This window comes from Anser cygnoides, chromosome 2, assembly GCF_040182565.1.
Source record: "Anser cygnoides isolate HZ-2024a breed goose chromosome 2, Taihu_goose_T2T_genome, whole genome shotgun sequence".
Classification (NCBI taxonomy): Eukaryota; Metazoa; Chordata; class Aves; order Anseriformes; family Anatidae; genus Anser; species Anser cygnoides.
Genome location: NC_089874.1, coordinates 71082501 through 71095035, shown reverse-complemented (window position 1 = coordinate 71095035; position 12535 = coordinate 71082501).

Genomic DNA, 12535 nt, shown 5'->3' with positions numbered 1-12535 from the left:
GGGTGCTGCAGGTTGCCGGGGGAGCTGGGAGGAAGTAAGAGAGACGCAGATGATCTTCCCAGCCCCCCTACGACGGGGTAAAGGGGGGTTCCCGCCGCCGTTCCCCATCCCTGCCGGTCCCGGGGATGCTGCGATCCCTCTAGGACATCCTGGGGGCTTCGGGCCTCCCGGTGCCCGAACCTCCCACCCCTATTTTCTTCACCCCCCTTCCTCCCCCCCACCCCACCCCCCCACCCCCTGACCCTATTTTCGAGTGCCGAAATGCCTCGGGAACGCGGCCCGGCTTTAGGGCAGTTTTGATTTCCCAGGCCGAGGAGCGGGGTGTCGGGGGGACTGCCATCCATCTGCGCTTTGAAGGCGCAGAGAAAAAGCTGTTCGCATCTCGCAGCCAGGACAACGCTGCACCCTGTCCCGTCTGCGTGTCACCCCCAGGCCTGCCAAAAGACAGGGCGACACCGAGGGAGGACAGCAGCGCCTGGCCGGGAAACGGGGTCCTGGGCTGAGCTCAGCCCCCGGGGAGGGGCAGAGGAAGGGGCCTGGGTGCAAGGAGGGGAGGACAGAGCTGGGGATCACGGGGGCTCCTGCGCGGAGCGCGCTCAATGGGCCGTGAGAGGCGCGCTGCGCACCGCTGCTCCCGGCGCCTGCCCGCGGTGTACAGTTAGCTTCAAATTACAGCAATTAGCCGGGCACCGGAATTTAATTACCCGGCCCTGCCCCTTCCCCCACTCCCACGCCGGGCCCGGGGAAGCTCCCGAGGAAAAGCGGCCCTTCGTCCAGCGGGAGAAGCGCGAAAGTTGCGCGGCTCTGGGGCTTCCCTGCCTGCTCCCCGGCCGCTCTGCCCCTCCGAGCCGCCCCGGGGGGTGCAGCGATTTTCTTCTCACAATTACTTAAAACGTTACTTTCTGTCATTTTATGTATGTATATATGTATACGTATGTATATTTCCAGGGAGAGGCGGGGAATTAATCCGGTCTGAAGCTGGCCTTTAGCGAAAAGTTCCTGGTAAACTTGGCTGCCACTCTTCGTATCCTGCCGTCGGGATCGTCCCCTGCTCCCATCCCCCGGCCCCCTGCCCCTCCCCAGCCCCGCACGGACGGGAGCCGTGCGCTTGGCCGGGAGGCGGCCACAACACGGTTTTGGGGACCCCGGGGCAGCCCTGGCTGGCATCGGGCTCAATCCTACGCTTTTTTAGCCCTGGGGGGGAGGTGTAGCGCAGAGGTTACACTATTTTATTTTATTTTATTTTATTTTATTTTATTTTATTTTATTTTATTTTATTTTATTTTATTTTATTTTATTTTATTTTATTTTATTTTATTTTATTTTATTTTATTTTATTTTATTTTATTTTATTTTATTCTTTCCCTCCGTATCGCCGGCCGCTTTGCAGCTGGGCGGTGAATTTGGGATGTAAATCTCCGACAGTTGTCGCGGAGCTCCTTCCTCTGCCACCTATTTAAGAGGGCAGCAGAAGGTCCCTACCCACTGTGCTCGCTCCTCGCACTGTTGCTTTCTCCTTCTCCCTTCCTCAGTGCCGGGCACAGGCTTCAGGCTGATTTCCACCGGCTTGTGGTCACAGAAGTCGCATTTGGCGATTTTTTGGCAGCCCGTGCCCGTGGAGACTTTTGTAGGATCCATGCCGCCAAGGAAGGGGGGCACCTCTCCGCCCGCCCCCTTACCCGCCTCCCCCATCCCCTCCCCTCCCCTCCCCAGCCAAACTCCCGGCACGAGGGTTTCCAGCGAAAAGAGGAGAGGTTCAGGTCGGTGTGGGTCTCCTCGGCTTACCGGGGGTCGTATCCACCAGCATCCCCCACGAAAGAGGATTTCCAGGCTGCGCTGGGGTCTTCCCGGGAGCAGAGAGAGGAGCAGAAGGAAAAAGGCAATACCTGGCAGTATATTAAAAAAAAAAAAAAAGTTATAAAGGAAAAAATAAGAAGGGAAAGAAGCAGCCTCCACCCACCACTCTGCGGACCAAGCCAGTGGATGGAACGGGTTTTGGGGTGAAGGAGGGGAGCCTCGTTGGGTGCGGGGCTGCTTCCACCTGCGCCTGTCCTGCCCATCACTTTTGGTAGAGTTTTCCTCTGAGATGCAGAGATATTCAGGTAGCAGGGGTAGCTTCTGCCTTTCCCGGGGACCCACGCGTGGGGATGCAGCCGAGCATGCTGCACACCTCTCCGTGGGACCCCCCGTGTATCCCGGCCATTTGCAGTCCAGGAGAAAAAAAAAAAAAAAAGTAAAAGTGAAAAATTTTTTTTTGTTGTTGTTGTTGTTCCTTCTTTTCTTTTTTTTTTTATTATTTTTCTTCACACGTGGGTCCCCATCTGCCCGTTTAATATTTATTGGCTAACCCAACTACGCCAAAGCAACTAAGCGAGCAAACCCAGGAAGTAATCCAGAGGGAAAACCAAGCATGCAATGCCGTACGCATGCAACAGCTCTGCTGAGGACTTCTTGGTGTTTGCATGAGCAACCGCATGCTGCAAATTCCCACGCTGTAGATGTATGGAAATGTAGCAGGTACGTTCTGGTTCAACTGACACCCCTTTCCCAGCGTAGGGCCTTTGGGGCTCAGTAGATTTCCACCTCCAGAAAACAAACTCCTAAAAACCCATCCTAATGATACAGCACCTGTGGGGTAAAACTCTGCACTTCAGCTTTTTTGATCACTCAGGGAACAGTTGTAGGGTCTCAAACGCAAATGTTTGCAAGGAATTTGACACTTTTATAAAGCACAATAAATCCATGCTAAAGCCACCAAGCACTTTTGTCTTCAGGAGAAGAAATCTAGCTACTATAAACATGCCGAGATCTGATTACTTGATTATTCTTCCCTAGTCACTTTTTTTTTTTTTTAATTGTACATTTCATTTGCTAATCAGGAAAAAACCCACACAGTTTTAAGAAAACAGTTCCACTTGCAGCTTGGGCATAAAAAATTGGAGTATTTTCTGGGTGATTCTGTCTGCTCACACATCCTCCAAAAAGACTTTTGCATTTGAAATACAGGAAACTATTTTGCCAACAATCTCAGCTGCAGCAGATTGCAGTTTTATTGACCATGCCACTGAAAAACAATTACAAAATTGTTATTTGACATATATTATTTTATAATTTTTCATCACTAAAATCGTTAGGTGAAATTCACAGAATGGTATCCTCCAATGTGACTTGCCTGAACAAAGCATTATTGCTAAACTAAATTAATTGTTTATGGGGAGGGCTTCTCTTCTTTGGGTAAAGCTTCACCATCTTCACTGCCCCCTGCCCTAAAATCCATTGATGCAACTGCATGTATCCACTGACCTGAGGACAAAGCACCAAGTTACACTCCAGTGCTAAGTCTCTACATGATGAGTTTTGCTTGGATTAAAATTTCAAAACTGAGCCCATAATAAGATATGCCATAAAACCTCACACAACCCTCCTCCCCCAGGGATATTTATCTTAAATATTTACTTGCTCAGTAAAATAAATTCTGTATGTGTATGCTTATCTGGGAAAGATTTTGATCCATTAATTTTGGGGTATCTTCTGATCTGCAGCAGCTTTGAAAGAGTCTGTACTAACATCCCGAGAAAGTGTTGAGAAGCAGAATCTGTGCCCTGGAAAAGAACACCTATTCAGGTGCTGAATATTTACACATAGGCAGGAGTGAGCTTTCCTTTTAATGCTATCTCTTAGCTACAAGACAAACAAATGGAAGTTATTTAAGTACAGGTCAAATCCCTGCTTCTGCTAAAGCAAATAACGAGGCTCCACAAACTGGCATGGAGCAGAATGGGGCTCCTTCATGTTACATTCATGTCATATTAACACGGTCATTGTTATGATGACTTCCCTCTCAAACTCTATAATAAGCTTCAACAAACCCTTGAGAGATGCAGTGTTATTAGTTTATCTGCTTTACAGATAAGTAAATCGATGCAAGGGGAAGATAAGGAATTTCCCAAAGGTCTTGCATCTGGTTTGGTGAAGATCAAGGAAAGGAAACCAAGAACAATCCGCTAGACCAGTACCTGCTCCTCCTGCTGCTGCTGACATTGCATCCCATCGTCAGGAGAGAGATATCGGGAGGAGCAGCGCGTGCTCGGGGCCTCTCTGCAACAGGCTGCTTCCATTCAGGTGCTGAATTGTGCTCTTCGGTATCTAAACCTGGGCACCCACATTTGAAACTCTTGGTGTGTCTCTAACAACACTTGGGCATTGTATCCACCCCGGCACAATGTGATACATTGGAAGTGGAATTGCATTCTTCAGTGCATTGAATAAAACACCCTAATAATTCCAAGACGTACTTATGAAACAAAGCCTGGCAGTCTCCATAGTGGTGTTTAAATAAAATCTACTTTGATATATATAAGCTAACATTAGAACTGCTGTCTGCGAGGCATATATTTTAATGTGTCAAATAATTACAAAAAGACATATTACTGGAAAATAACTGTTGGAGGCTCTGATGTCCATAATATTAATACACACACACACACAAAAAAAACAAAACAAAACAAAACAAAAAAAAAACCTCCAAGTGACTTTTTAACAAGAAACTTCCAAGGCTGTAATCTTTAATCGAGACCAGCTTGCATTCAGCTGTAATACATTTAGCCTTTAACATTAGCTCTAGCCTTTGTCCTAGCACATGCCTACACCCCACGATGCTTTATGGCATTAAAAGCAGTGTTGCATGGCTAGAGTGACTTGTCACTAAGATATATCACTCGGCAGAGAGCAAAGCAAAACGAAGCAGTGAATAGCATGGTCTTTCCACGGCAGCCTGTACCACGGGTCTAGCTTGCTTGACTCAGTTATATTTCTGGGGTGTTTTATACCGGCGTGTGTCGCCTGCCTCCCTTACTGCTGTGGAAGAAAACCTCTGAAGTGAGAGAAACCATAGGCCGTGCTCTGGGTGTGATCTTCCCAAAGAGCAGCAGAAGGAACAGCAGTCCTCTATACGCATAATCTCATGGCAGCCCAGGGCTAGTGGAATCACTCTTTCACTGGCCTCGCTTGTGGAAGAAGGACAAAACATGGCCTGGCTCTACCGAGGGAGTGACATCCCTTGCACCTGGGCACACCTTGTCCCTCCTTTGGGAACTTCTGGCCAGAGGAGCAGGGTTAAAAGCAGCAAGCAGCCACCTATCCTGCTTACGACAGGCAAGTTCAGGGGCCTGTGAAGCCCCAGCATGGTTGCAAACAAAAGCAGGCCAGGGCTGATGAGCTGCTGCTCCTGTGGGAAGGCAGGCTGCCCACAAGCAGCTCTGCAGCAAAAAGCCTCACGTTGAGGTTTCTTTTCCTGAGACTTTGGCGCCCCTGTGTGTCTCATTTTTGGAGAATTTGGTAGCAGAACAATCCTCGACCTAGTGCTTGAGTATGGGAGATCTCCCCCGTGGGGACAGCCTGGGCAGCATTCCACAGGCCGCAGTGTGTAGTGGCTGGCCCCCCACTTGAGCTGTGCAGATTCCCACCCCTTACCCAACCTCCTACAGACTCCAGCATTGCCCCCTTGCAAATTCATCCAAAGCTTCATGGCAGAGCGATTCATGTTTTTAAGGCACCGCTTCCTGGAGTCATGAGGTTTAGCATCATCTTCTCCGCATCCATGTTTCTCCTGGTATCCATGAAGCGCAGTTTTGAAAGAGCCTGAAAGGAAAGAAGTAAAAATAAAGCATTAAAAGTGTCTTAGTCTCCTGAGGGTTCAGATTTGCATGTTGGACAATAATACTGTACTTGTGGGAGATGCATATCTATACCTCCGTGTCAGAGATTGGAATATAAACCCCCGTGTTCTTCAAACAGTAAAGGCAGAAACAGAGGAAATTCAGCAAAAAAAAAAATAATAATAGGAAAATCCAAATTATAAATACTTTCTGTACGGTAGATCTATCATTCTCTCTCCCGTATCTTGAAGATAACCAGGACACAAAGGAATGAAGGGAATTGCCTATGGATACAGTTGGGACATCTGGACAAAAAGGAAGGAAACCAAGCCAGGCTGCACTCTGGTGAGATTTACCCTGCCAGAGATCCTGCTACAAGTGGGCTCTGCAGCACCGAGTCTCTAAACCCTTTGCCCCCTTCACTGTCTTCTAGCTGATGGTACTTATTTCAAAACATATAAGGGATGTGCACATCTGATGGGTGTAGTGTTTATTTGGGGCTATTCAGAAAACACAGGCACTCTGCAAAGTGTCATTGTAAAAATATGGCATGCAAATACAGGCAGGCTATCACTTGCCCCAGAGTCAGCATCACCTGCTTTGCACTTAACCTTGCTAACCTGAAATGGGCCCTCTCCTGACACCTATCTTGCCCTTCCCTGCCATTAGGCAGATGGTCCCAGCTGTACAAAATGTAGCCCTGCCCTGCCTATATTTATTGGTGGGTGGTTGCCCTATCTTTTTTTCCCACCTGCAGTGCTTATTACTCCTTTCACCAGCTCTTCCACTACAGCCTCCCTTGTCACAGGGAAATCTGGCCCCTAAGGCCACAGCTGCCCACACAAGGGGAAGCCATCTGAAAAGGTGTTTCTCATCTCCCTCGCTTCCTGCTCCACTTCCACCTTTTGCAGTGTTGTGTTGTCCCTCTGTAAGGCATGTTGCTGGGATCAGCCAGCTTAAAAATAGCCCTGGAGAGAAAATGGAGGGGGCACTGCTGAAATCAGGGGATTTGCCTAGCTTTTGGTTCCCAGAGCAAGGACCCAGGGCATTTGTCTTGCTGCCCACTTCACTGCTGGGTATGGATATGGGCACGTCTTAACCCTGTCTCCTCCCGCAACGTGCTGTGGGTTGTGTTTCAAAAATTGTGAGTGAGCCACTGCTTAATCCTCTTCCAGACTCATGGAGGAACCTGAGCTTCATTAACAGTCCTGTGCTAGCCAGGAGCCTCCCCAGGAGGACCACAGCTCCCTGTGTGCTTGGGAGCCCCCTTTCTTGGTCGGTGCTGGTGGGAGGAAGGTGTCCATCTCAGCAGGGTGAACATCTTCTGCTTATCTCCAACTGGCACTCCTCGTTCACAGCAGGAAAATGGCATTTGTTTCCTTTCAGAAGGCAAAAGTTGATAGCAAGCGTGAGGCCAAACTCAGCCCGGTGATCCTGTGAAATTTATTTCCAGTGTTGGAAAAGGGTTTCTACTTTTCTTCCTATGTAGGGGATCTGTCCCTCTTGTTGGGGAGCACAGCGCAAACAGCTCCAGGAGGCTGTAAGCCCCAACCGCCTACATTAATGAGTGATGTCTTGGTTTGACCTGGCTTACAGGCTGCTGATTGAGCACGAGAATTTAGAACAGGAATGAAAAATTGTCCCATAAATGGGCTGTCCACATTTTAAACTAAATTAGCCCCACAGTGAATGGCCTCCTCTACTGAATTAGTGTGACAGAGCCCACACTGGGGACTGAAAGGAATCCATGTGGCTGGATAAGAGCAGTGTTATTAGGATTATTATTGGGGGCTGGATCAGGCCCAACGTGAATGTGATTATTTAGTATCTTTAAGCTACAATTATGTGTGACAGAAGAAGCGTCTGATGGCAGAGTATTTGTCCTTTATGGCCATGTAACTTGCAGACAGGGCTTCGGGCGCTGACAGGAGGGTTGTGGTGAAGCTTGCTGTGTTGGTTGAAGATGTTTCCATCTTGAGCTGCTCACTCCAATAAAGAGCTGGCAGAAGGGAATCAGATCCTGAGCCTCAGTCGCTCTGGGGTGAAGCTCAGAACCTCAGGCTGTGGTTTTGCACCAGAGAGTTCAATGACAATAGCAGCCTTAAGGGATTCACACCCTCTTCTCCAGCCTCATGCCAACACTTTTTTTTTTTTTCTCCCAGACCTGCTGGATGAATTCACTTTGTGTGTGGGGTGTATAAAAAAAAAAAAAAGTGTGGACTTCCCCAAGCAGATCAATTCCTGAATGTGGTGACAGTCTGGCCCACCAGCTACACAGCCCATGGAGCTGAAGGACATGGGGACAGCCAGCACTGCTGCGGAGAGCCACCCGCTTGGAAACCAGGGCCCTACCTTACATTGCTGTTGGGGCTGGGTTTGTTGTGCTTCCTTCCACTCCTGCACCTGGAAAGCATCTCTGGTCCTGCAGGAGCGGCTGTCCCAGCTCTCCTGGAAGACAAGGCAGGCTCTTCTGCTGGACTGTGCCTTGCAAGCAAGGAGACAGAAAACACTATGAAATCAGGGTGGAATCATCATGGAAAAGAGAAGCTGGAACAGCAGGACTTTACCATGTTTTCGTCTCCAGGTTTTGTCCTTGCCACTTGATGCAGAGCAGAAAATATCACCTCTTTAGAACGGGTGACTAGCTACAATTGATTGGGACTGGGCTGTTGCTAAACACACGGAGTAGCAATGTGTTAACACATTTTAAAAGGCTGTTTGATCACCATGGGATTCCAGATGAGCTAACAACAGAAAATAAGCCGTGATTCACAAATGACTCATTTCAGCATTTCTCTTTGATGCAGCAGTACAAGCAAGCCCTGTCTATGCACATTCAAATGAGTGCACTGAATAGTCATTGAGCCCGGCAATGCCATGCTTACAAAATCGTTTTCACAAAGTGTAAGTATAGTTTTAAGTATAAAATTAGGCAATTTCTAGCAAGCCGTGACAACGTGATTCTTACTCACTCCAGCCGGTAACTTGTGCTACGTTTAAAGTACAATATAAATATCCGTGATCGGGGGGAGTGGGTGGTCCTGAGAAATCACCACGCTGCGAGGGGATGCGCCTCCCGCCGGCTGGAGGCCACGGCATCCCCGGTTCTGCTGCGCTCAGCCCCGCTGCGCTCGGACCCGTTGCCAGACTCCTCTTTTCGCTCCCACTTCTCCCAGCAGCTGCAAAACCCGGTGCACGTTTTGACCAACATTGCCATCCAGTGGCACAGGAGGTAAATGACAGCGGAGAGTCTCAGCGCCGGCTTGAAGGTGGGGGGGTGAACTGTATCAGATCGCCCCTGCACGGTTTAGACTAAATTTGGACGGCTGCACCTCTTTACTGGCAGATTGCAAGAGGTGGCTGTTAATCGGGGTGCCGTGGGGAAAAAGATGGTGAGCGTCTCACCTAAGCACGAGGTGCTGTGCTGGTACCCAGCCCATCTAGAGGGTGGCTGCCAGCGGATCCTAAATCCTGCTTTTATGGGGAGGGTGTGCTTTTGGTTGGCTGGTTTTCCTGGGATAACTCCATGGTGCTTTAGTAGGCAGAAGCTTGTTTTATTATTGCTTTACAGATTAGAGTGACTAAGTTGCAACATAAAAGGTCTCTAATTCATTCATCTTTTTTTTCTTTTTTTTTTCTGAGATGCTGCTAGTCAGGATGCTCTCAAGAACCTCAAGTGATCCAAAACTATTGGAGAAAAATATACAAAACCATAGATTTTCCTTTCTAGAAAACTTTAATAATATTTAAGGTCTAGGCTTTGGAACATACCTGTCATTTACCTGCTATTCATGCCTTGGCCACAGTGACATTTATCTGATCATCTGAATTACCTGGGTCCGTCTCCCAGCCCAAATAAGCCAATAAGAGTCATTTTTCAAGGCAATTAGTGGGGAAAAAATCTGCCAGGGGTGAAGTGGTTGCATAAAAGGAATGAAAAGGACCTTTCCTTTCTGCCGAAGCTGGGTTTCTGCAGACAGGACAGCACAAGTCTGTGAGCCCCCAAAGAGCCACTGGCCCTGCATGGTGAGGCAGGTCCTGCTGCCGCAGCTGAAATTCCCACAGCAAGACAGGAGGTTCTGGCCAGTGAATGCCCAAGACAGTGTGGGAACAGTGTGGTGGCCTGTGATGGTTTTGCCACAAAGACCTGATGCATGACCTGTGTCTACGCAACTGCAACCAGTGTGAAACCTGGTGTCCCCATGGAGGCAGCTAGCTCCTGTTAGAAAGAGAAGCTAGAGTGTCTCCAGCCACACCTCCTCAACTGGCCACTGAGTCTTCCTCTGAAAGACATCAGTGGGACGACAGCGGGGCTGATGTTAACAGAGGAGGTGTGCTGTTAGGCCTGATGGAAATGGCATGTAAAACGCCATGCATTTTGTGCAGTACACACACAGCGGCATCACCAGAGCTCAGTCCCTAAGCAGGCTGGATATTAAATTGATCGAACTGGTAATGAAAATGGGAATTACTCCATCTCAGTTGACACAAGGCAGGTGACCTTATTAAAAAATATGCCAGTGTATTTAATGGGGTAGGGCAGTTTCTTGGGGAATTCATGATTAATGGGGCTATAACTCTGGAGATCCCACAGCTAATGCCCCTGGAAAAAGTCTTACTTCCACTGTGAGATGGCCTGGCTGAAATTCTTGAGGTGGGTCTGTCTGAACGCTCGATCCAGCCTCTATTTTCTGACAGAGAAGCCAGGGCACTCCACAAGTGCTGAGATGGTGAGGGAATGAGGCAGCCTTGTGCTGGAAGCGGCGAGCTTGGCACATAAGGAAGCTCAGAGCCTGCTGCTGTTGTGCCTCCTTGTCCTGCTCAGGCTAACCACTGGCAGCAATTCCAACACCCCCACTGTTTAGTCATCACTAGAACAGCAGAAGCCACCATCTGAGATGCTGTGTGCAATGTCCTGAGCAAGACCTGACTCGCAGAAACCTCAGTATCTGCTGGTACCTGCAGCCCGGGGCAGGGCACGTGCAGCTCTCCCGAGGCATATGCACAGACGTGGAAAAGGACCCAAAAGTGAGAAAAGCAGCAGTCTGCTGTCCTGGGTCATAACTCCCAGCCCTTTCTGCACTTTCTTTGCAAATAAAAAGGATTAGAACAAAAAACTAACCCAAGTATGGGCTAGGGGTTCAGGCCACGGAGCATTCACGATGTGAGCAACAGGCTAGAAACTAGAAGTAGTCAGCAAGAGAAACTGAGCCAAAGTGGACAAAAGAAGCAAAGACACTTGGAGGATTTTGAGACTGCAGAGTGGAATTACATTTTAAGACAGGATCCAGGCATGCTGAAAAAGGAATATCCAAGAAATTACAGTGAAATAACCCATCACAGAACAACAACAACAACAGCAACAACAAACATATTGGGTACCAGCTGCCAGGTGTGTTTAAGTGGGAAACCCAGTAAGAAAATCCTGGTCTGGGAGAGGTATTTTAGTAGGAAAGGACCAGACAAGAGGAAGCTGGCTGCAGTAGTTAAGGAATGTGATGTTGTGCAAGAGTGGAGGTTTCCAGTAGTTTTCTAGCCCTTTTATAACCTCCCAGTGACACAATCCAGGCAGCCTAGATTGTCCTAGCTTCAGTAATACCATCAGGATCTGCCCTGGACCTCATGGGAACTGGTGATTGCAGCCTTGCCCTTCCCATCAGATGGCCATCAAAATGATTGTGTAAGCAGCAGGACAAGGGACCAAACCATGAGCACTGGCCTCCCTAGCTGGGAAAAAAACAGAAGCTGCCATTGGCCAACTTCCTCCACAGTCTGACAGCCGCAGATACATTTGCCAGTGGCTCATCACTACTCAACAAGAACCTGAGGGGCTAGAGCAGTCATGGATGTTTATCGCACAGAGAAGAAACAAAATGGGAGAATCTGAACTATAGAGAAACCCCAGGAACACCTCCAAAACAAAAAAACCCACATACTTTAGCTACAGCAAATTTGCCACTTCTGAAACAGAGAGATACAGAGACATAAGGGCTCATGCAGGAACTTTTTCAAGACAAGTCCTGGTTTCCTTCTACCTCAACTTAGTAAAAGGTCTGTCCCAGTCAGAAAGGCTCTCTAAGGACAACAGATGCCTACCATGGACCTCTGAAAGAGGCTCCTGATAATTCACTGAAAGAAAGCTAAGCAAAGAGGTTGAGCAGACATCAAACTGATTTGTGTTATGACATGAAAAAATGTGAGGTGAAACATGTCAATAGGTGAACAGCTACTGATTTATCATTTAAGTGATCTTTCTTTGCATTTAGGGTGAAACACAAAAGTATCATACAAATGCTTTTTCCTTCCAGAGTGCTCCAGGACTATCTCAAGCTTACCAAAATTGCTATTTAATGGTAATTTGCAAGGATGACAAACATATTCCTAAACAATGACAAAGTCCTTTGGTTAATGCTTTCATACAGTTCCTAGGTGTAATAGGATCCGTAGCCCAGCTACAGCCAAGCTAGATGATACTGTAATATAGACAATCAGAAGAAACTGAGCAGGAAAAGACCTAGAAAATCACCAGGGCTGGACCAGTATGGTCTGCAAAGTAGCTGATAAAGCTATGCCTAACCTGCTCCTCAACACCATCAAGGGGGAGAATTCCAGACTTTCCAGACCATCTAGTCCACATTTACCTGTTTACCACTACAAAGCTTCCCTAATGTCTGGTCTTCAACTCTCCTGATGCTATCTAAGCTGATTAGTTCTTTTTCTATCCACAGAGAACATGGAGAATCAGCTGGTCCCTTTCATATTTGCATCAGGCTTCACTTCATTTATTTTTTTAACATATTAATAGACTTTCTAGAAATTTTGAATTTTTCCTTCCCTTCCCTTGTTCCTTCCCTTCCCTTGTTCCTTCCCTTCCCTTG